This window comes from Bicyclus anynana, chromosome 15 (genome assembly GCF_947172395.1).
Source record: "Bicyclus anynana chromosome 15, ilBicAnyn1.1, whole genome shotgun sequence".
NCBI classification, from domain to species: Eukaryota; Metazoa; Arthropoda; class Insecta; order Lepidoptera; family Nymphalidae; genus Bicyclus; species Bicyclus anynana.
The window spans coordinates 1,207,375-1,233,707 of NC_069097.1; the positions used below are offsets into that span (position 1 = coordinate 1,207,375).

The window sequence follows — 26,333 nt, forward strand, 5'->3', positions numbered from 1 at the left end:
CAACTTCCAGAACGGATCATTGTAAGTTTTAAACAACTAACAAATACATAGCATTGTGAAGTTAGCCTTACACTAAAATTATACACATTAAACTGATTTAAATCACGCACCGGAATTTATTCATTAAGTAAAACACAGGGAAGCCTACGCACCTCGTTTATTACGCGCAACTTTTCAATATTCATGAACCGGTCACATCTGAACGTTACATTAGGATTAACACGTAGCGTCTTTAGATATATTTGAAACACAAGTTCAGGCTTGTGTGTAATAAATAAATAAAAGCTTACGGCTAGCTATACACACACACAATAGTACAGTCCGCAGAATATAGCTAAAGCGCTAAATCTAACGTTTCGATACTGACAGTGCAAGATTGTCATCGCCTCTAAAAAGCAACACTTCACAAGATACGCTAGAACCTAGGACATTCTAACACTAATCATTATCAACCCATATTCGGCTCACTTCTGAGCTCGAGTCTCTCTTAGAATGAGAGTGGTTAGGCCAATAGTCCACCACGCTGGCCTGATGCGGATTGGCAGACTTCACACACGCAGAGAATTAAGAAAAATCTCTGGTATGCAGGTTTACTCACGATGTTTTTTCTTCACCGTTTTGGTCCGTCCCGTTACCGTCACAAAACAAGGCTAAACGCCTAAAAACGTCCTTTATGATTCTGATAATGACCTATTAACTGACAACGCTTTCCAGCCAACAAACATATACTACACAGCGTCTTCGCCGATATCTGACGTCTCGTGGAAGTGGCTTTTTAACTCCAGGAGCACCAGGATATCTGAGGTCCGAGTCTCAAAAGAGATGCCCTTAGAGAGTCGCTGAGGTCCCATAACACATAAGTGCCGTAGGACCCATAATAGGACCTCAGCTGATTGTGATCAGAATCAGAAAAACAACAGCAATGTGGTTTGGCGTCAGGAATAAGTATTCCAGTAGAATTTTCTCAGACCAGTTCTACCTATTATTAAATACTTGAAGGTATCTGTAATAATACATAGTGGGACGAAAATATGAAAAATTGTTTATGAAATCATAGGATTCAAGTTGGTGTCACTCTATGCTTAGCAAAAAATTAATATCTCTAGATTGGAATAGTCAAACAATACGCTAAGTTGTGTAGGGTAGAATGCCTCTATTTTTACTTCGTGTATACCACAGAATATAGAAAACGATAAAGCTAAGTGTACCTACGTACTGCGTACGTTCCCGTGAACAGCTAAAATTCCTGCGATAAAAAATAGTATCCCGCATTAGATGACGTTGCAAGAACATTTAATGAGACATTGACCTATGTAATAACCTATGCAACTTTATGAACTTTAAACTTAAATCCAATCAAGGTAAAGCACCGTTCATGGGTGCATATATTATTAATACAGCATAGAGATTTACACAGATTGATCTGAGTAAATTTTAATATTATCTCTAAGAGGCTAATAAACAATCAGGGTCATTAAAACCCACGTTACATCTCAATGGGTCCCATTAATATCGATGGTCCAATTCAAATTATAAATTGAACCGCGTTCATTAAGAAATTCTATTTGAACTGCATCACGAGATGTTTATTGTAGAAGGAAATAGAAATTAATGAATTCTAATAATATTATTACATATACAGGGTACTCGGGAGTATTTCCCATAACGTCAAGGTGTTGACAAGTCCACTTATAGAAGCCGAACTGCATAACTAATATTTTTTTTTAAATTAAAAAGCTAAAACTTTTTTGTTGTCACACAATGTAATTCAAATAAATCCTATCCATGTAACACACGCCACATTTATCTATCCTTGCATTTTAAAATAGGCAAAACTTGGATACGTCATAATTATAAGGATGGAATGTCATAACCGAAGGAAGGCACACATTTAAAGATCTATTTACAAAATAAATATTATTTACTCCGTATATATTAATTTAAGAACACAATCATGTTCCTTGAACATATTATGGGAAACTACTCCCCACCAACCTGTATATTTAAACGTAGTAGATTTTTGAAACAGAGATCGTCCGGGAAAGTGCAACCAAGATTTTAAATCTGTAAAGTAGCATTTCTACATTCCGGTGTAAAAGAAAAAGGCCAGGATTGCCGATGTAATTACAATCTTAAGAAGATTAAAAGTTATGTTTCAGGTTATAGCGTAACTGTGAAGATTTGCTTTTGTTTATAGGGGATGGTTTTCCACTAAAGTCAAATGCAAGGTTATTTATATATTAAATTTATTTCAATTAGGCTTATTAAAAGGCCTAGTGGGATGGTAAAATAAGCTATTAATAGTAATAATAATTTCGTGTTTATCTTTTACTAATCTTCTTTAAGAGCTTTCACACCTAATGCTGCATAGGGCCGAAACTAATTTCTTCCAACCGGATCTATCTCGGGCTACTTTCTTAAGCATAATCCAGCACAGATCAGCAGCCTTCATCTCTGCTTCTAAGGACCGCTTACAAGTTTGATTGTACTGAGAATATATTGCAAGACAAAAGTTTAAAACTTTTACCTTTAAAAGTCCTAACTGAGCTTGAACCTTCTACCTTATCCGTAGAGCAGGTTAACCACTAGACCAACGTGGAATTGGTGACATTATAATGATAAAATCAGTACCACGTAATATTTCTTTTTCAACAAACTACTAACGAGGCGAAATAAGTTCCTTGTCACCAAACAAACAACGCTAAACACCACGTGACAAAGCACTTCTAAAACCTCAGCTCCACTTATATCATTAATAAGTATTTACCACGCATCTGTCCTGAAGTGACATCGCTATAATAAACAATGCTACTGCCTTTAAAGATCTAACACGCAAAAATAACACTTATCTCCTAAACGTTAAGAGCTATAGTAATATCGTAAAAATAACTCCCGAAAACTTAAACTAACAATGCACATGTCAAATGATAATGTACTTTGTTTGTATTGTTATAAAGTTTATTTTCACCTGGAGCTGTTGGATAGAATTGTGCGAAGTATAGTTCAGGAGCTAGTTTGATTAATGATGTACATTAGATACGCATAGCGCGAGAGCTTGGGAATTTTGCTGATTAAATTTGGGACATATCCGTTGATGTTTTTTTTATAAACTTCTGCGGTTGTTTGATACGTTTGGGATATTACGGTGATTGTGGTTTCAAATGTGGGATTTTGAGGCAAAAAGTAGAATTGCGAGCATTGCATGTGGATTGTCGTTAAACAAAAAACAAAATTACATTTCTTATACACTATGTAATTTTAACTGAAAATTTAACTCACTCTATTTTTGATACAGTAGCATTACGTAAGCACTGCAGAAATCAAATTAAATATGAAATTATTATTCAACAATTATATTAAAAATAAATATTTACTTAATCAAAAATCGACGATATATTTTAGGTATATGTTTTCATTTTACGACAACTTGATAAAGATTACGATCTCACATGATTTCAGCAATTTTTTGTAGAATATCTAGTTGTAATGGCCACATTTTGCCCTTTATCTAGTTATCCACATGAGCAAAATATCCAAAAAAATCCTTTAGAGTAAGTTGTGTTCACTGTGTATTATGGGTTTTAGTCCTAGATTGTGTTATAAACGACAATTCTTAGTATCATACAAGTATTAGCCCCCATCCGCACGAGCACTTTATTAACGGACGTTAAAAAAGCGTGCAAATAGAACAAATGCATTCCCAAGTATATGTACACGTTAAAGTTTTAAAAACGCGACGCTTTTTTTGTGACGCGAGTTACATTGTGTTACATTTTCAATTTTGGGCGTAGGAAATAGACCTTCATTTAACTTCATACTATATATGAATGTTTTTTTAACGCCCGTTAAAAAAACGCTCCTGCAAATGGGAGCTTAGAGTTGGTGGTTACTGGTTTGTGGTACCTCCGTGACTTGGAGAACACAGCTCGGTCCTGGTCATTATCATTGACATTTTGTACTGTCAGAAAGTCAAACATAATCATTCTCAACCCACCAACCCATATAGAAGCAGCGTGGTGCATTCTCAATTATTATAAGAGGTGACCTAAGCCCATCAAGCAGTCACTAAACATTCGTTGATGACGATAGTAAAGCAGTGTTTCTCTGCGTTTATGAAGTGCCTCAGCCCATAATAGTTCCAATTACCCATGATGTAGTAATACATGACGTAGATAGCGCCTTTTGTGCACTTAACTCGAGGATTTTGATTACAGTTTTACGAGCGAACTCTACAGTGTGACACGAGACCACCTAGTCGTCGCCTAATGCGGCCGCTCCAATATTTATATTCATCGGATTAGTCCGTCGTAAAATCGTAGCAACCTCGTTACAGATGCCTAAGCGGCTGTGAATATGTATTTGGGCGCGTGTCACACCGATGTGTATCATTGATGTATTTTCTCTTAGTCTCGAACTTTGCGAAGCTAGATTCTTCCTGCCTGAGTATCCTCGCTTATGAATTGAAATATAAAACGTAAAATCTAGATGCAATAACTTCAGAGCATAGAAAATATCGACGCGAATGGTTTCGTTGCAATTTCGTACAATTCACGGTCAATGACGCAAAACTCAATACTTTTTGCGTATTCGTAAGATGCAGGTCGAGATAGGTGTATACGTGCAGAGGCATATGTATCCTCGAATAAAATGATTTTTTGTTAAAAAGTTGTACCTACAAATACAGTACCTTGACTTACTAAATTGATTGACAACTAGGTATAGGTAAGAAAATTGAGCTTAGTACCTAACGTTAACTGGTGCAATAATATAATGATGTTAAATTTGTGTTTGGTTTTATGTTTTGTTTTAAACTGGAATTTTAAAACTAAACATAAAACCAAACGTAGGGTAAAGTTTTTATGTTTATATTTAGTAGTATCAAAAAAATTGATAATATATTATCAACAAAAACTAAACAATATGTTACATTTCGGTATAACGAGAAACCATACTTAAACGTTAGAGACAGTTAAAATAAATATATGCGCGTTCCGACAGCAAGGTTGTAATCAAAACTGGAGCTCTTCTCCATATTGTCATTTGGTCATTTGTATAAGTAAATATAATTAGTTCTGAGTATGTTAAAGATACCGCATAACTAATTCGTTGGGCTTTCACATCTTAATGTGCAGTTAGGCGACGTTCGTTAAACGAGTAAATACTTTTAACTTCTTTAACATGGCTGATTATGTACATTTCTCGTCTCCTATTCCCGTCCTTTTTTTATTATTCTTTACAAGTTAGCCCTTGACTACAATCTCACCTGATGGTAGGCAAGTGATGATGCAATCTAAGATGGAAGCGGGCTAACTTGTTAGGAGGAGGATGGAAAAATCACACCCCTTTCGGTTTCTATACGACATTGTACCTGAACGCTAAATCGCTTGGCGGCACGTCTTTGTCGGTAGGGTGGTAACTGGCCACGACCGAAGCATCCCACCAGCCAATCTCTCCATAGTTACTGAGATAGTAACGAAGCGAAGTAGCAATGGGCAGGGCAAATAGTTCGAAGAGCCGATAGATCTAATAGTAATCCCGCGCTCAGTGTTAGTCGACCCTTTATTAAATGTACCGAGGACATCAAGCGGGAAATCGCTGGATGCAGACGGCTTGAGATTGTGGTGTTTAGATGTCCATACAAAAGCCTATGTCCAGCTGTAGACGTCTATCGGTTGGTAATAATGATGATGATGGATTCTATTGCATATTAGTTTTATAACAATTTTTAAAAATCATTTGTATATGGTGCCATTTCTTCTAAATGAAAAGCGTTTTGGAACTCTCTACAAAAAGACTATTCGCGCGAGGCAGAGTGAAGGACTGCGCGGGTATGAAGGCGTGCGTATAGGCATCGCTACCCCCCTCCCGACGCGCGCGGACCATTGGGAGTGTTACGAACGAATTTGCCAAGCTATACAATAGTATTTGTATATTATATTTAGAGGACAATACACATTATATGCACATGAACTTTCACATAATCAGGGCTAATGCCGGCTTGGAACAGATACGAGACTCATTGTAACAAGAACATTCAAACTACATTTAAATGCAAATCTATAAACAAATATCGATTGCATTTTGAAAAGCCAATTTCTTTTTCTCTATTGGTATTTGGGTTATACTAGCTATGACCTGCGGTGTCACACGCATATAATATTATTATTATTTATGTCCCCAGTCATCATTCAATTAGCAATAGAGAACCCTTAAAGGAACCCTTCGACGAACCCCGTTAAAGATCAAATTTTAAGGATCTCTAAATACAATAATAAATGTCTGGAGGGCTATTCTGTAAAGGAGTTTTGTATAACTCTCAAACACGCATTCCGAATTCACCTCAATCTTTCTCATTCTAGAGTATCGTTTTAGACATAGAGAGATAGAGTGAATTAAGAACTCGCACTTGCGAATAATGATACATCGTTACAGAATAGCCCTGCAGACATCAGCTAGCGTATTCAATATTTTGATCTTTATTATCAACCTCTTAAAATAAATCAATTGACAAAATGTCATCTACGTAATGTATGACATCCACCAGTATGCATATACTATGTATATTTATGTATTATAATTATTCCTTTTTGTGTTGTTGTAGATGGTAGCTAACAAAATAATCCAACTATTGTATCATAGATAAAATGATAAATTAATTAAACCTGTCAACCTCCACTGAGTTCTGTCCAAACTACGCGACATTGGCAAAGTAAATTGTGCTTGGGATAACCAAAAGCCATTAAATTAAAGAAGAAGAAGAAGAAGCGCATGATAACATTTGTTACATAGAATCTCAATACCGTTTATGTCAACAACCATACGTCAAAGATCCCGCAGATCACCCAAACCACAGACTTATGACTATAACTTACGTTAGCTTTGAGTGATGTCTGTTCTGTGACCCAAACCAATGTCGATGCACAATGTCGAGAGAGTACAAACTATACAAGTAACAACGTACAACTGTCATAAAGCTCGTGATTAATATGCAAATTAAATTAACAATAATTAAGCAAGAATTTCAACGGCAAGTAATTAATTTCCCGTTTAATTGGTCGTGTTACTGGCACGACGTCCCGCAGGGTGCGGCTTCGATTCCCGCGACGGCGAAGATTTTAATTTGAATTCAACATTAAAACATGTTGTTAATTTGGTACGAGAAAATCAAGTTGTTAACATTTTTTTTAATTGGTTGCATTAATAATTAATGTAATGTTAAAAGTTTTTGGACTTGATCGAAAATTATATTCTGTAATGAAAAATTTATTGAAATTCATATTCTAAAGATTATAATTGATGATTATTATTTTAATAGTAATTTGTTTCGTAAAATGTATAGAAAGAAGATTGATTCTACTAAAAAATCTGGATATTGAACTATTCTGAAAAATGGCTTATATTTCGTAGCCTGAATACGGTCAACCTAGGGACTGAATGACAAGGCAGTTGAAATTTGAATTAAAGTATCTCTTAAAATCAATAAATACTAGCTAAACAAATAAACATTCCTGCCTATTTTGTACTTAATTTTACAAAACTATTTCAAACCATTCCAATAGACAGCTTGTCAAAAATATTATAAGGTATTAAAGAAATGCCTTTGCGGGCAGAGTTGACCAACCTTTTCATAAATTTAAAATATTTTAAGAAGACCATGAATAACCAAAGGCCATGAATGCAACCATAAAAAACGTTTGTATAGGTATTTGTTTGCACATTCAGCATAAACGGGTGGTAATCATATTACCATATTATGAATATTACCATAATATTAAAGATTACCAGATTCACTCGTAGCGTCAGTGCCGTGTCACCTTTACCGTCTACAAATAGGTGAGAATGTTAAACTAGGATTAGTGTCGTCGAATTATTTAAAATTATGTAACAAGTTACAAGCGGTCAGATATGTTGTAGCTCAAAATCTGCGTTTTAGTTTATACCTAACTATCTGACGCCGCGCGGTTTCATCGGAATACGGGGATAATATATAGCCTATAAGCCTTCCTCGATAAATGGGCTATCTAACACTGAAATAATTTTCATTCTTCAATAGTTCCTGAGATTCATAAATATCTCTACTGTCTACTGCAATTATATTAAGGACATGATACTTAATCCAAAAAAACTATACGACGTAGCTCGGATCAGTTCTTCGGAATTTTTTACGATGAAAATCGGACCGATTTAAAAGCTGCGTGAGTGAGTAATCCCAATGACCGCGGTTGGGAACTACGTTGAGGTGACGTAGACATATCTAGCCAAGTTAAATGTGTGGATTTTAAAAATTATAACTTTACAGCTTTATAATCACTCTTACTTTATAATAATCTATATACTAACATATAAAACTAAAGAGTTTGTTTGATTGAACGCGCTAATCTCAGAAAATACTGCTCCGATTTGAAAAATTCTTTCAGTGTTAGATAGCCCAAATATCGAGGAAGGCTACTACATATTATTCCCGTACTGCTACGAGATCGGGAACCACGCAAGAGAAAACGCGGGGTGTCAGCTAGTATTAAATAAAATAATAACAAAATTATTACCATAATTTGAATTAGAGGAATCGGGTATTTGCACCGTAATCGCGCACTTCAAGCTAGGTGGCACATTGTGCTTTGTAAGTTGTGCCTCATTGTACCGTGGGTGGTTGAGAGCGATAGGAATAATATCATCATTCCCATTCGCATAGGAATTGAGACGACACGGTAATCGCGTTGACGCGTTCGCCTTATTGACTGGAAACTAGCACATAAATTAAACACGTTATGGACCAGAGTCGAGTAATGCAAGCGCAAATTTATCCTCCTACTTTTGTCACTGTGCGACTATCATACAGTTAACTTTCATATTAAAGTCTAGTTTATGAGACAATTTTAAAATTGATGTTTTTATAGTACTTTTATTATCTCATTTATTTATTATCCTTTATTATATAATTTTCAACAATGTAGATATATAAATAAAATACAAAACACTTTTAAAAATTTATAAAAAAAATATAGTACTTTAACCATTAAACATTAAGTTTATTGGATAAAACTGATATTCTTCTTTGCCTAAAAATATCTATCGATAGATACTCTTCAGTTCACTACTATTCGAAAATACAAAATATCTAGTATCTTTTCCATTTACTTCCATTTTCCACTACACTGTTTTCATGATTATGTCATTGGTATTTTACTTGTCATACGCATAGAGTCTGGCAATCAAACTGTACTTTCAGTAAACTGCGTTCCCACGGGTCTCTTCATAGTATAGGTTCGTGATTTTAACGATCTAGCCTACGTCGTTTCCCTTTATGATTTCCTAATAATTTTCTCATTACTGTGGCCTCAGATCGTCCTTGTTTTATGATTTCTATATAACTTCTTATATTTTATTTGTGTGTACATATAACTTGATAGTAAATACTGGTAGCCGGTGATTTCAATTAGCTTTTATATTGTTTTTATAGATTTGTTTGACGGTGTATGTTCACTTGACGGTAAATGGTTGCTATTTTGAGCGTAATCTTACTATTTTTAAATACTTTACTATAATATTAAGTTTATGATTAAGACTAGTGGAGTTTTATAGATTTCGTAGTTATAGTTTAATTAGTTTATTGTTTATGAATTAGTATTTCGTTTTAATTTTATGTATTGGTATTACAGATTTCTGAAAGGCACGTGATGAAAAGTAGTACCATGTCAATATTTTAAATACGAAAGTCTATATACCGCTGAACCAATTTTGTTAAATTTTGGTGTAGAGACAATTTGATAAATTACTTTTATCCTGGAAAAATCCACGCTTCTTGTTGTGAAAGACGGAATTTCACGCCAATAAAATAATTAGCGGTCGCTACTTGGTCAGATTTAAAAGATAAGGTCCAGGCACCTAGTAGTAATAATCTTTAAAAATATAACAACAAATAACTATAAATCGTTTGAATTTAACGCTTTCGCTGCGGCACTGTTTTTTCAGTAGTTTCCTCTACGAGGTTTTTTGAAGTCATACTAAAACTTTATAGAGTTCGGTACGAGGTCCATCGACCTCGTAACTCTTGAACACGCTAGACGCACAAGGTCAATTGACCTCGTACCATAGCGAACGTGTTAAGAAGATTTTTTTCATAAACATATTTCGTGATACAAGATTGAAGTGTATTAAACCTTTAAACATTAACTGGAAAACAAACTCAAGATAATATCTAGCTCCGTGTGATAAGTCTGTCTCCACCTTTACATAAGCAATAGTTGTTTCATATTACCACCTCTATAATCAAGTATTACTCTAATTACATAGAAATGTCCGTTCGCTCGTAATAAACACCGCTGCACTATTATCGGGAACGCTTTAATGAAACGCCAATAAATGTAGGTACACATTTCTTCGCCAACAGAAACAATTATCGCATTTAATTACAAAATGCTTCAATTCTCTTCATTTTACGTGCGAATTTTAATATAAATAAAGCCGAGTGTACATGTGTCATTTAGCGGAGGTCGTGGCTTTGTTATATTTTATTTTTATTTTATTTTTCACATTACATTGCATTACATAACACTGTTTTATTTTATTTTTCACATTACATTACATTACATAATAGTAATTATTATTTTTCATGTGACAAACTTTGTCTTAACTTTTAAATTTTATGAGCCTACAATTAATAATGCAAACACTTAAAATTTTAAATACCTACTAACGCTATCTTATTTTTGCCTCCACACAGCAATCTTGTATGTTCGGGTATGTTTTAGGCAGCATGCATAAGAGCCGCATGAGCTTTAACATTGTTTTAGATTGTCGGTTAAAGAGTAGCAATATTCTCATCACAATATTTGTTTTCAAGTAGTCGTCATATTACAGTGATCGTTACAAAATAATAAAAAAAAACGGTTTTCTGCAAAGTCAGTTTACTGACAATTGTTGAATGTGACAACGTCATAAGAAAATACTGATGGAATTTTTCAAAAGAAAATGTTCGTTTTTCTAAAATACTGTTTAGTAATCTTCATTGACCAGGATATACTTTATTTCTTGTAAAAAGTTGGCAACCCTAAAGCGAGGGAACGACGCATGACGTCATCTTTTTTCGAGTGTGCAGCCGGCTCCATCGAATTATAAGACGTTGTTACGTCAAAATTACAATTATAACTGTTAGCCCACCAACCTGCATTAGATCAGCGTGATGCCTAGCTAAGCCAAAACTCCTCTCCTGCAAGAAGGAAGGAAGGATCTAAAAACAAGGTTTAAAAATAACTGTTAAGAAGAATGATTTTGTATTGATATTGTGCTAGTGTGAACAAGCTTTACATATTATTTGCCCGGTTTCTCCCAAAATGATGAATGGACCATAATTGTGTTGATGTTTTAAGAAAAATTGCCAAAACGTGAAGGGTTGGTAATCGGTAAGCAAATCTGTTATTAAAACTTGGAGGTGTTTAAACGGGACCTTTAAAATGTTGCGCCTTTATCACTTGCGTGTCGTAGATATTAAAGTAATTTTATTAAAACAGTAGGTTTTGGTGTTTTATTTTTCTGCTAATTTCTTGATGGATGAATTAGTAAATTTTTATGACAGATACCAATTTGGTTGTCCTTTTTAAGCATTTGAATTGAGCCATTCTTCAAAGTCAAAGTTAAATTTTGATTTCAAGATGGAGTAATTAATTAATTTTAATTATGTGTATTAAGTAGACGTTGCTATTTTGCGTAAGATCCATTAAAATTTCTGCAGCTTTTATTTTTTTAAAGGATTTTTACCATATCTTCAAAATATATAAAAACCAATGTTCCCGTTCCCCACTAAGTATTCGGAAAAGACTGTGTTAGGAGTGGGTATGACAATAGATCAGTGGACGGGGATCGAACCACCACCTCTGAGTGAAGAGTCCGGCCCTTTTACTACTGAGCTATTGAGCAAACTTATTGTGCAAAATATATAAAGCTGAAGAGTTTGTTTGTTTGATTGAACGCGCTAATCTCAGGAACTACTGGTGCCATTTGAAAAATTCTTTCAGTTTTAGATTTATCGAGGAAGGCCTAGGCCCTACATGTTATCCCCGTCTTAATACAGGGAACGGGAACCACGCGGGTGAAACCCAGAGACGTCAGCTAGTTATTAATAATATAATAAGTGGACTCATTGTATCGTACTTACCTAATATAGAGCACTCAAATTTTACGAGGTCATTAGACACGAAGTGAAACATTAACACCGCATACTTCACTCGAAAGTTCCTTACAATATTGCAATAAAACAAAGTAATATGAAAATGTTAAGAGTTCACGCGTAAATCGGACTCCATACATCATTCCCTGTAAGCGCGGCCATACAAATTAATTTGCAATAAGCCTAATAGAATCGATTCAAAGGTCACCAGGCTAATGGTGTCATTGCACTCATCATAATGTTTTAAATCGATTTCTCCCGAATCGATTTCATGAGTAATTGTTTATAATACCGAACACGGAGGTGTCGATGTAAAAGATATATGGGACCGTTACTTGCGAAATGCAGGTGGTCGAATTCTTAAATCGATATGCGATGAATCGATTTTCGATGGAGACCCAGAGATTACAGTTTGCACTTTTCACGTATAAATTATTCGGTTGAATTATCTTTTGCGTTTTGTAAAGGTTTTGCGCATGATTTAGCGCAAATTTGGGCCTAATTAGAAGCTTGATACCGATCGCAGTACAAAGTTGCGACGTAGCAATTTCAACGCGATCAAAATCCAATTTGAATTTTATTTCTGCATGTTGCATGAAAACGATTTATAATTATAAAAAAGGAATTCAAATGTGCAACATTGTAATATTTCTGTTTGCTATATTAGTCAGCGTCGTTAAAACTATGTTGCTCAGTCACTTCTTTCTTGTAATCTATACTAATATTATAAATACTAAAGTATTTATGTCTGTCTGTCTGTCTTTTACTCTTTCACGGCTAAACCGACCAAGATGAACTTTGGTATAACGGTAAATGGGATCTTGGAGCAAAAAGTGGTGAAATAGGGGTTAAAAGTTTACATTGATTTCCACGAGGAAGAAGGCTTCCGCTAAATATAGAATAAACTGATTTTGTCTTAGTTTTTCAAAAATAAAAACTAAAAAAGTCTAATTTGATTTTCAAATATTATGTCTTACTAGACTTTCAAATAAAATAATAACGTAGAATTTTTTAATTTGACTGATCAGATTGAATATTTTTAAAACTTTATACTATGTTGATGCATATTTATTAATATAGTAGAATCTCTGTATATTTTCTTTAATTTTGTTTACAAAAATAACTACAAAATAATTGTTTATTTATCAAAAAACAAAATTCACTTACCTACTTTGACCATCGTGCATTGGTCTGGACTTTTCCAATATACTTATTGGATTTCAGTTAAAAAACATTTTTAATTGAGTTGACAACTTACAAAAAATAGTTTTTGAAAGAATTAAAAATATATATAACAAATATGTCCATGCAATTTTGGAACCTCCGTAAATTGTTTGCTCCATAACTTCGGCAAGTTTGACGTAAGACTAAGTCACATAAAGAGAATATCTCGAATACAAGCCAATGTTTTATTTTAGGCAACAATTGTATTACTATAGACATATACAGACAGAGAGATGGAAAAGAAACTGTCACTGACATTTAATTGTGTAACTTCGAATACAGCCAAAGTCTGTCCACAGTCTCGACACATAGCAAAGTATCACTTAGTGAAATCATAGAGCGAAAATGTTATTTAGTCAGTGCAAATTGCGCATCGGCAAAGTGACAAAGTCCGTTTGGCCGTTACGAGGCTTGTGTTGTTGGTTTTTCACACAGCCTCGTCTGTACAGCTTTGTGTTCTACAGACGAGCGGCCCAAACGTCAGTCACTAAATAATATTATGCATATAATTATTTTCTTTTTATTGAACTTATTTAAATAAATTTCTGGGTACTTCCCGTTGATAAACTTACTTAGACAAATGGATTGACCAAATAATATTACATGATATTAATAAAAGTGTCTTAAATATATTAATAATTTTATTTTGTTAGTAAAGTATTGTATCAACCCTCCGCGAAAGTAATGAAATAAATAGCAAATAGTGTTTCAAATCAGCCAAGTAAGCAATTTATGCATTCATTTACTGGTTTTCAAATTAAAAATACCTTGAAGTTTAAATCTCAAATATTTAATTTCATAATAAACATGCCAAAATTATTAATATTTATTAACAAATGTCCTTCTGATTCGTATTAAGATAAAGATTTTGTTATTTTTTTACAAAAAAATTAACAATTCGCGGATTATTATGAGATCATAAACTTTGCATTTTTACGGAAAATTAAAAGCAGATAAAGCTACAATCTCTTTGATCAATCAATCGTGTTGATTTATTTTATGTGCTCGCAACTTATTGACTAATTGGATAACATCATCAGTAGGTATCATTTTAAGATCAATCATTGGACAGACAACGTCCTGATCAAATCTGATTGGAATGGATGATTCTTAAAAGCGTAATTCCTATTAGTATAAATTTATTTAACTTTCATCATCATCATCATTATATCAGCCGATGGACGTCCACTGCAGGACATAGGCCTTTTGTAAGAACTTCCAAACATCGCGATACTGAGCCATCTGCATCCAGCGAGTCCCTGCGACTCGCTTGATGTCGTCAGTCCACCTGGTGGGGGTCGGCCAACACTAAGCTTACAAGTGTGGGGTCGCCATTCCAGCACTTTGGGACCCCAACTTCCATCGGGTCTTCGAAACTAATAATAACTTACTAACTATTTAACTTTACCGTGATATATATTTCTAAGTATATTTTTATATTGTTTTAAGTCTCTAGTCATTTTACAAACAAACGCTACTCTCTTTCTACTAATGTTTGGATAATTGAATCTATGGGAATGACATTCATTATCGATAAGTCATTTTCATACATATTTTATTTTCATAAACGTTAGCGTATGTAGAAAGAGAATGGAAATGTAATATTGCTAGAGACCTAGTTTCTTTTTATAACTATGTATGTAATAACTACAAATTCAGACTAATCCAAGAGTGCACACCAGCTAGCTAATATTTCTTTAAACTACCAACTATGACGATTTTGTAATTATAAAAAAAATATATTATTATTTGCAAAATTAAATAGAAATATAAACGCCCGTCTACGTATTCCCAAAGTGGAGAGCGCTCAATAAACACTGGTTCCTGCTATAAGACACACTCCACGACCATTTTACGAAGAGCTCTACAAGTATAATAAATACCTTCAACTCTTCAAGTTTGTTTGTAGATCTTTGACATTTGATGAGAGCAAATTTTACATGTGTAAGCTTTTTAGGAATGAGATCATAGCCGCACTTAAGCTATTTCTTTGTTTGAGCTTTCGATTTCTTACTGAGAAATAGCTATTTCCTGCTCAGAAGTACAGAGTTTATTTTGTTTTTATGTATTACATTATGATCATGTGTAGCATTAAGATAAATAATGTTTATGATATTGAATTTTATACAGATTTTATTTCGATTACAAGGGCACACACAATGGTATAAAAATATGTATAAATAGGCAACTCTTACTATGTATTATGAATTAAATCAGTTATATATTACAGCATTGAACGCATAATTTTTTTTTTTTTTTTAAATAGTTTTTATAATGTTTAGTCGCCAATTAAAACTAAATAAAGTTTCGATTCGTCCGTCTGTCCATCAGCAATTAAGTTCACTACGGAACCTACATTGCAGGTGGGTTGACACGCACTTCATGTGTATAAAGGGCAACCCAAACCATGACCAGTGTAATATGAGCTCTTAATCAGTTACTAGTGTGGGAATACTTTAGTACAGGTAACTGATTTGATATTTGCATTACATTAAAAACGGCCGAGTCATTCGTCAATTATAATTAATTATTGGAGCTGTCAATTAGTGTTGGAGTCGGTGATTTTAATTTCGGCTTCAGGGCCCGAGTGACCTTTGCATTGGTATGAGGAATTTTTAAGTACGTCTCACATTAGATATACCTACATCCGTTTAAACTAATGATCTTTTACATATACACCCGATTTGTCAAACTAAAAATGAACTTTATAAAATTACTAGCGGACGCCCGCGAATTCGTCCGCGTGGAACTCAGTTTTTCACAAATCCCTCGGGAACCGTAGATTTTTCCGGGATAAAAAGTAGCCTACGTGTTAATCTGGAGTACAATCCATTTCCATTCCTAATTTCAGCCAAATTGCTTCAGTAGCCGCAGCGTAAAATAGGAACAAACATACTTACACACTTACACACAAACTTTCGCCTTTATAATATTAGTAGGATTAGTAGGATAGGATTGAAATACTGATTCATCAGTTCTGTGGTTAGCCTGTGTGACTTCGGATCACGAGATCCTGAATTTGACTTTTGGGACCCGGTATGAAATGCTGATTTTCTTTTTTCAGCCCGGTGAGAGGAAGTTGGTGGTGCCATATTTGGTGGTGATATAATTGACCTATTATTACTGGTCCCGGCCATTATTATTAATATCTAATAGTAATCGTTACAGAGTCAAACAGTATCAGTTTAAACACCCCAAACCGCATTGAATGGAATTGGTGGTTCTAAGCTCCATAGACTCTCTCCTATAAAAAGGGAGGACTGACCCTGTTATGGCCAGTTAAAATGAGCATCAGATATACAGGGTGATTCGGTCTTTAGTGCGGATATTTTTTTTCGTGGTTCTGTATCATTAATAGAATATAAATCTACAAACAGTTCGATACATTTAATGTAATTTTTTTTAATTTATGTCTCTAAAATAACAAAATAATGTACATATTATTACTAAACAAGATATATTCAGCTTAAAAGTGATCTGGTGACGTCCTTTAGGTATCAAACGAAAATAAAATAAACGCACAATAGGGTGACCCTAAAATTCTGTTCAAAAGTAAATAACTTTAGCTAACGATAATTTTGTTATTTTTGAGTTAAAAAAAAAAGAAAAAATACTTGATCATTAAATTTTGTTTATGTACAAAATATAAAAATATCCGCATTAAAAAAATTTTCTTCCTGTACAGATGTCCAGCTGGCTTATTCACTAATTTGGTCTTTATTAACAACTTATTAAAATATATATCGAAACAACTGGGAAATGTCATCTACATACTGTAATATCCACGAAGGGTTGCTAGAAGGTACCGGATGACATTAATTGTTACATAAAATCTCAATTTCGAATATAATGTCAACTAACATAGACGTCAAACTTAGTGAATTAGCCTGCTGATTGTTAAATAAGTTTTTTTTAATATCAAATACTTATCACGAAATAGACTAGATGCTACTTAGATTTTGAAAAATCAATTTTTGAAATAAAATGTAAATATGTATGTCATACGTAATGTGAAATAGTGTTTCAACTTAGTCGAGTTACAATGTGAATTATATTTAAACGTTTTACTTGGACTTTATTTATAACGACTATCTTTTTGATGATATAATCTTTAGATATTCTTTATCTTTGAGTTTATAATTAGGAAGCATAATCTGTCCGCTTTTTTACTTGCAGTCACTTTCACTTAAGCCATCTTAATTATTGTTGATTCCTTGACCAATTTTTCTTTAATGGCGATAAAATTTTTGATTTTAATCTCTAAAACATACATGCATTAACTTTCTCTTGGTTTTGTTCATTGTTGCTTATTCCTTTTCTAACTTATTTGATTGGCCAAAATAATTGGCAAATAATTGGTCAACTTATATTGCACGTCAATTATTGAAAGCATTGGCGTGGTCGACTACCGTTTAATTAAATATTTCATCTTGATTGGCGTTGATATTTGGATAGACTCGAAATAACCTTTGACATATTTTGTTACCAATGAAAAGAATAGTCAGCCGCCGTTGTTAATTTTGCGAAATCTAACCGATAATTAGTATGAATATGTATATTTTTCGCAATATCTAGAATTTTCGAGTTAAATTTAGAATTGGTGAAGGTTATGTAACCAAGACTTGTAAAATGAATTTTGAGAGTTACTAATTTTTTCGAAATCAATTATATGATTCAAAATTATTGATTAGTTATAAAACGAGATATTACTAGTATATTTCTCAATAACATAAGCTTTTTTTAACATAAGCATAAAAGCCTGGTACAACTTTCAAAAGGCTCAAGAGACGAGCACCACAAGTCATGAAATAGACACTACATTATTATAATTGAGCAAATCACTGGATTTTTCACCTAACACGCCTTAATATAAATACTTAAAATCCCGCTGAATGTCTCAAGACAGATTGCAGGAATATTGAGAGACTAAAAAAAAACATAAGCTTTTATATACTTACAGTTTTTTTTTTAATAATATGTTGATTTCCTATACAGTTTGATGTATTGCCTATAAATATTCGTATTATAAATCGAATTTTGCATGCACTTTTCCGGTGGTACAGAAAATAACATAAGCTTTTTATCATCCAGAAAAGCGCAAGCGCATTTCGAGGGATAAAAACCCGTTTGAAGCTACTGGCAGTAGCTAGCTTTAATCTAATTGTAAACGTATACCCAACGCAATAACTACTTACTACCGCAAATCGTATTCAAACCTGCCAAGCATGAAAAAAAGCATTACTCCTTTAGCTGTGGAACAGTAAAAATGAATATTCTTCCACAAATAAAAGTGCCGGCTTTCGCTAATTAATTTTGAAGCGGTTTTTTGTTCGCGTCCGTCTTTCGTAGCATACAAGTACCTACATTATAAAGCTCGGTTTGTGATTAATGGGTCCACGTCCAAAATGCCGAGTTACCTCTTTACGCCACAGGTTGGGTAACCCTCGAGGGCAGTAATTAGTGGAGATTGAATATTTTGAGCTACTTTTGTATATTACGTTTTGCGTTATTTCCTTTTTTTAACCCGTGTCTCGCTGGAATTTTCGCTGAGGATTAATTTCGAAATTGCGTGCTCTTGATCTATATATTGCATTATGCACTGTATATATGTTTCGCAAAATGTATCCATTAATGATCATGCTGAGCAGGCGGGTTGGTCATCGCTAAGCCAACTGGCTTATTCACTATTTTGGTCTTTAATATCAACCTATTATAAAAATAAACATCAAATCAATTGACATGATGTCATCTACATATTGTATGATATCCACTAGTAAGCTCCGGATGACATTTGTTACATAGAATCGTAATTTCGTATATATATTATACGTTAAAGATAGTGAATTAGCCTGCAGATCTTTCGTACCGTTGTCACTTCTGCCCGACATCGGCCTATGCTTTTGACACAGGTCAATCCGCAAACCCTGAGGACTGACGACATTTTAAAACGTATCTCAGGTAGCTACTAATTATTGATTACGAATTTGTTTTTGGTTGGTGATTTAAATGATTTTTCTTTTCCTCTTTGTTTATGTTTCTTCTTTATGGGGTTCTTTACATCAAAAGAAAAAACAAACTCTTATAGGATCTTGTTGTCTATTGTTGTCGAGATCTTATATTTCGGGATCGCATGGAGATATCGAGTTAAATTAATTAAAACCAGAATATACTCTAGTCTACAGTCATTTTTCTCGGCCTACAGTCATTTGATTGTGAGAAATATAATCTTTATTTATAGTAAATAATTTTTAACTAGTAATTGTCCGGTTTTTATTAATTTAAATATGAAAGAACGAACGAATCTCGGAAAGCTGCTGTTCTGTTATAAACTATGGTTTTCATCTACATCTACTTAAGATCAGGGTTATAAAACTACCGTACTATGTGACACATCTCTGGACTAATTAAGGTTACCGCCCACACAGTTTTAGTTAGCTATGAAAACTTCCAAAAAAATTAATATGCACTCTGCGTGAGTATTTATTTGGAACCTCATAACTCCACCACCCACAATGTCATAGAGTAAACATCGTAAAGTCCAATATATTTTACGAGAGCAAAATTCTTCAAATTTTCTATTTGCATATGCAAAGGCACCGACCGCAAGGCGAATCGTGGCTAACTTCACTAAACAAGAATTCAACCTTAAGTCAATACTCTTGAAGTCTATATTTCCTTGTTATCTCGGAATTATTTTTGTTAAAACTGGTGCATACAATTTAGAGTCCAGGATTGGACGTTGACCTTTAATAACTGAGCATTAGCAATAATTGTTTTAAGCTTGTAAATAGTATATTAGCTATTTTGGTATAATATAGTTAAAATTTACATAACGTATTTACGTAGTAGGTACTTAATAAAACTACTTTATTTTAAACAAGCACAATGTTTTTTTTTCTCAATGATACTATGTCAAAATTTAGAATTTGCAAGCAATTAAGTAATTGACATTTTTTATTGTATTTGCATGCAATTAAGTTTTTGACATTTTTTATTGTTTGCATGCAATTAAGTTTTTGACATGTTTTATTGTTTGCATGTAATTTGGTATTTGCCAGTTTTTATTGTGTTTGGATGCAACAAGTGTTTGACAATTTTTTAATGTACTTGTACTATGCGAGATCGTTGGCTTGGACTTTCTAAAAGCAACTGAAACAGTAAATACAGGTGCTGTTAATCGAACTTCTAGGTTATAAAGCAAAACATTCGCAAAACAACGAACGCCTAAGAGAGCGTCTTTCACAATCGCTTAGTCGCCGTCGCATAGAGACACGCATTTGAAACGGTCTATTTTTTAACCAAGTGTACAAATTGGTGTTTTGTTCTCATGTTTTGGTCAACGCGTCACACTATGCGCTACTGTTTCAGAACGCCGCCAGACTCAACACGCGTGAAATTAATTCTTACCCGAGTGTGAAATATGTAGCACTTACTCAATACAATAGTAACGGCATGTTATGACAAATCATTGTGTATTTCGTTTAGATTGTAAATAGATCACAAAACTTCGGAAATTGTGGCTGAAATTTTTTTTTTTATGTGTCAACGTCTTATATTTCGATGGAGCCGGCTGCACACTCGAAAAAAGATGACGTCATGCGTCGTTCCCTTGCTCTAAGGTTGCCAACATTTTTTACAAGAAATAAAGTGTATTCTGGTCTATGAAGATTATTATGCAGTATTTTAGAAAAACGAACATTTTCTCTTGAAAAACGCAACCATTTCCTATGACGTTGTCAACTTCAACTATCGTCAGTAAACGACTTTACATACAACCGATTTTTTTTAATAATAGTTGAAGCTACGAGTATAAGCAATGAGATTTGGTATTGCAAGGTTCCGTAAAACAAAAAGGAAAAAGGAACCCATATAGGATCAATTTGTTGACCGTCTGTCTTTCTGTTTGTTATAACCCCTTTATTTCGGGAACGGGTAGATGTAACGAGTCGAAATTATAACTCAGATCTACAGTCCCTAGAATCTGTGAATCAAACTTCTAAATTAACGTAAAAAAATATATGCGGATTTCCGAGAATGGGCGTCCACAGATCCGGATTTTAGTTTTCTTTGCATAGAAAGTCATACAAGTGCGTCAACTGATCCGCATCGTTCGGATCGCATCTAACGGGATTTTATCTTCCGTATAATGAAAAATCAGTTTGATGCGATGCGTCCGATATGTAGGATGCGGATCTGTGGATGCCTGCTATTCTCTCAAGGAAATTTATAAAAAAATTAATAGGCCTAATTTTTTATAGTTAATTCCATTAACCTTTATGAGTTAGTGAGGCTGTAGGGGGTAATATCTGGATATATTGAATCGATTTTGAAAATTCTTTAACCAGAAGAAAGCCACGTCATTTGTGTGTCATCCTACTAAAATGCAAAAGTTTGTATGGATATTTGTTTGGATGTTTGATGGAGCAACTACTGAACCAATTTTAGTTGAAATTTGGAATAGCAATAGATTTTACTCTAGATTAACATCTACTTTTGTTCCTGGAAAAATCCATGGTTCCCGAAGGATTTGTGATAAAACTAAATTTCACGCGGACGAAGTCACGGACGTCCGCTAGTATTATATTTTATGCCCGCATTCTCACGAGAACGGGAACTACGCGGGCGAAACCGTCAAGCGTTGCTAGTTATAAAAGTATGCTATTCAAAACAAAAAAATCTAAAACACTTGTCGCAAATGCGAATTGTATTTAGCAGCCTCTTTCAATATCCTGGTGGAAAGCGCATACGCAACTGACAGACTGTTGTAAGTAACTGACAGTCAGAGAGCGAGTGCTGACAGCTAAATATCAGCCGCGTCTGACAAGGGCTATCAGCTTGTAATTATATATTACACTACACGCGCAATGAAAGCCTCAAAGAAATCAATGAGGGCTTGTTAAGGGATTAAAATCTGTATCCGAAATTTTGGTTTGTTTATTTTTGATGTGTCAGTTAGTGCACATGTGTGTCTGTGCACTCGAATGTGCAATTCGTTTAACTTATTTTACATGCTTCTTTTAAATTTGATTTGTTATACCTATACTAATATCTGAAGAGTTTGTTTATTCGCTAATCTCAGAAACTTTTTGTTCGATCTGAAAAATTATTTTAGTGTTTAACATTAAATCAAAAATCTTCTCTACCCCAAAGCTTGGTAATACGATAAAAGGTTCTCAGGTTGCCACGAAGCGTAATGTCTGCCTACTGAAGATGTTATTTCTTATAAGATCCTGGACTCGAACCCAGGACTTAGAGATTTGAAACCACATAGCCTACTCAATAGCCTATGTGGTTACTGTAGTAGTAGTAGCCTATCAGAAACCACATAGGCTACTTAGTAGCCTATATCGCCTCGGGAGATTAAAATTAAGCCGAATAACTACACTAGTTAAATCTAATTAATTTTGCCTTATTGGTACTTTCCACGTTGAATTAATCCCAACGATTTTATACTATTAGACACGTTACCTACAAAATCAACACAAAAGTGTTTCAAACTCATCTACTACACTGTTCACATACATGCACAATTTTATGGTGAGTGTAGGTATGCAGTTTTTACACTTCCTGAATACACAGCTTGACATTGTAGAAAATATTTAGGTATTACTTTGTTTAAATAACTTTCGTTGTTTACTATGCGCTTAAATGGTAATAAAGTCAAATGGGTGACTTTGATCGCCTCAGTTTCGAGCTAAGGAAGCGAAGTTTGATATATATATTAGTATAGAATTATTGATTATACCTTTATAATTTGCCACTAACTCACAAACTATGATAGCTAATTACATGCACAGGTAATTCTAATCTAAATTAAACTATCAGAACTCAGTTAATTACTATTCATAAACAAAACTATACTCGTAAAAGTCCATAATCAATTTAGATTGTGGACTTTTATTGTCCAACTCATTTCGCAATTTGCAGGCCCGTTGAATTACGTTTTCTACTTGGATATTTTTTTAAAAGCCTCAATAGCTCAGTGGTATAGAGGCTAGACTCATCACTGAAGGGTTGTGGTTCTATCCACGTCCACTGGACTATTATCGTATCCACTGCTAACGAAGTTTTTTCCGACTAATTTAATGAACGACTAATAACGAATATTGGTCATATTAAAAAAAGATATGGCAAATATTATTTTCTTAAAAAAAGCAATTAAGGGTCTGGATCCTCTGCTACCTTCCAAAATCACTAAGGTTCAATCTCCATAATTGAACATTGTTCTTATCTATGTAAAAATTATGGGCAGACAATCTTTCAAATCTAAACCTTCCTACGATGGCAGTCCAGGATTAGAACTAAGTCATTAGTAAAATATTGTTAAGGGGAGCTTCTGTTAAGAGCCGTGATAGCCCAGTGGCCTCTGCCTTCGATAATTGTGAGTTAAATATGGGTTGTCATGATGAGCTTCCATTAGTAGTGTTTGTCAAATGTCAGCTTAAATTGCTATTAGTAAATACCAAAACTAGTAAATAACTAATAAATACCAAAACTAGGGGTGTAAGGGGGAGGCTAGTACCAGTCAGTCTCCCCAACTGCCAACCTCACCTGCTCGTGGTGCACCCTGCAGATGGACCGACGAGGCTCTGGCGACCGACGAATGGCGGTATATCCATTCCCACAGGCTAGATTACGAAATGCCTCAGGCCGGTGTCGGGCAGCAGCGACACCGGCGCGAGTAATCTAGCACTGCGCTGACCAACCCGCATGCCCAGCGTGGTCAGTACTGGGCAAAACTTTGTATGGACGGCAAAAACAAAACACAGCCCCTAGTCCCCGGCAGCCCCGCTATTCCTGGCTCTGGCAGCGGTTATGGTAACGGCGGGGCAAGGGGTGTTAAGAATCTCCGGCAGAGATTCCGCTGCCAACCCCGACGACTAGACCTGGCAACATACAACGCACGCACTTTGAGGTCCGACGAAAAGGTCATCGAGCTGGAAGAAGTTATGAGCAAGTTGCACTGGGATATCATAGGATTGTCTGAAGTCCGAAGAGAGGGGGAGGGCTCGATAATCCTTGAATCCGGCAACATGCTCTACTACCGGGAGGGCGACCAACAGTCCCAGGGTGGTGTCGGATTTATCGTTCACAAGTCCCTCGTGAACAATGTTGTAAAAGTCGAGAGTGTGTCGAGCAGGGTAGCGTTCCTGGTCCTCCGAATTACCAAACGGTATTCGTTGAAGGTTATACAGGTTTACGCACCGACCTCGACACATCCCGACGAGGAGGTAGAGGTATTGTATGAGGATATTTCTAAAGCCATACATGCCTCAAACTCTTATTACAATGTTGTGATGGGGGATTTTAACGCAAAGCTGGGCGAACGTAGCGGTTCAGAGTTGAAAGTGGGACGATTTGGATATGGGCAACGGAACGATAGGGGCCAAATGTTGGCTGACTTCATGGAGAAGGAGGGCCTCTTTATGATGAACTCCTTCTTCAAGAAGCCACCACACAGGAAATGGACCTGGATGAGCCCCGATGGTTCCACGAAAAACGAGATCGACTTCATCTTGTCTACCAGACGGCAAATATTCAACGATGTTTCTGTGATCCATAGGGTGAAAACCGGTAGCGATCACCGAATGGTTAGAGGCACGTTGAATATCAACATTCAGCTGGAACGGTATCGACTGGTGAAGTCTACGCTCCGACCTACTCGTGCCCATATTCAAAACCCCGAGTCCTTTCAACTAGAACTGCAGAACCGCTTTGATTGCCTAGCAAATTGCGAAACTGTGGACGATCTGAACAACAGGTTCGTGGAAACTGTCCATTCCGTTGGGTCTAAGTTCTATAAGACCCACCGTGCGAAAAGAACCAAAAAGTTCTCGGACCAAACACTTAAACTCATGGAAGAGAGGCAAGAAATGAGATTACAGTCTTCAGCAGATGCGTCAAAATACCGACAAATCAGTAGACAGATCTCTAAGTCGCAAACCAGCGACTTGCGAAATTTCAATACCGAGCGTATTAAAAATGCGATTGAAAATAATCGAGGCTCGAAAGTTTTCGCCAGAGATCTGTCTATTGGACAGAGGCAGCTGACGCGTTTGAAGACCGAACACGGTAATCTAATTTCTTCCAAGCCCGAGTTATTAAGTGAGGTCGAGAAGTTCTATGGACAGCTATACACGACTACTCAGCAGCCTGTTGCCAATTTGGCTAAAGACCCCAGAGCCAAGTTGACCCGACACTATACCGAAGATATCCCGGACGTCAGCCTATACGAGATTAGTGTGGCTCTCAAACACCTGAAGAACAATAAGGCGCCAGGTGAGGACGGAATCACAGCAGAACTCCTGAAAGCGGGTGGAAAACCGATACTTAAAGTCCTTCAGCGATTGTTCAATTCCGTCATTCACGAGGGCACGACGCCTGAGGCGTGGCATAGGAGCGTGGTGGTTCTGTTCTTCAAAAAAGGTGACAACACCTTGCTGAAGAATTACAGACCCATCTCGCTGCTAAGCCATGTTTACAAATTGTTCTCGAGAGTCATTACGAATCGTCTCGCTAATAGGTTTGACGACTTCCAGCCTCCCGAACAAGCCGGTTTCCGAAAAGGCTTTAGTACCATAGACCACATCCATACGCTGCGGCAGGTTATACAGAAGACTCACGAGTATAACCAGCCACTTTGCTTAGCGTTTGTGGACTATGAGAAAGCCTTCGATTCGGTGGAAACCTGGGCTGTGCTAAGGTCATTGCAGAGATGCCGAATTGATTACAGGTATATCCAAGCGTTGAAGTGCTTGTACGAAAACGCCACTATGTCAGTCCGTATTCAGGATCAGACTACGAGGCCAATCCAGTTGCAGCGAGGAGTGCGTCAGGGAGATGTGATCTCTCCGAAGCTATTTACCGCCGCACTGGAAGACGTCTTTAAGCTTCTGGACTGGAGCGGACTTGGCATCAACATCAATGGCGAGTACATCACTCA

The 26,333-nt window shown here is 35.4% G+C and overlaps 1 protein-coding gene across 1 annotated transcript in view; it reads left to right on the plus strand.

The window, feature by feature from the left end:
* LOC112043431 (protein embryonic gonad) overlaps positions 1-26,333 on the plus strand; it is a 158,271-nt gene that overhangs the window by 43,936 nt on the left and 88,002 nt on the right. The gene's annotated exons all lie outside the window — the stretch shown is intronic.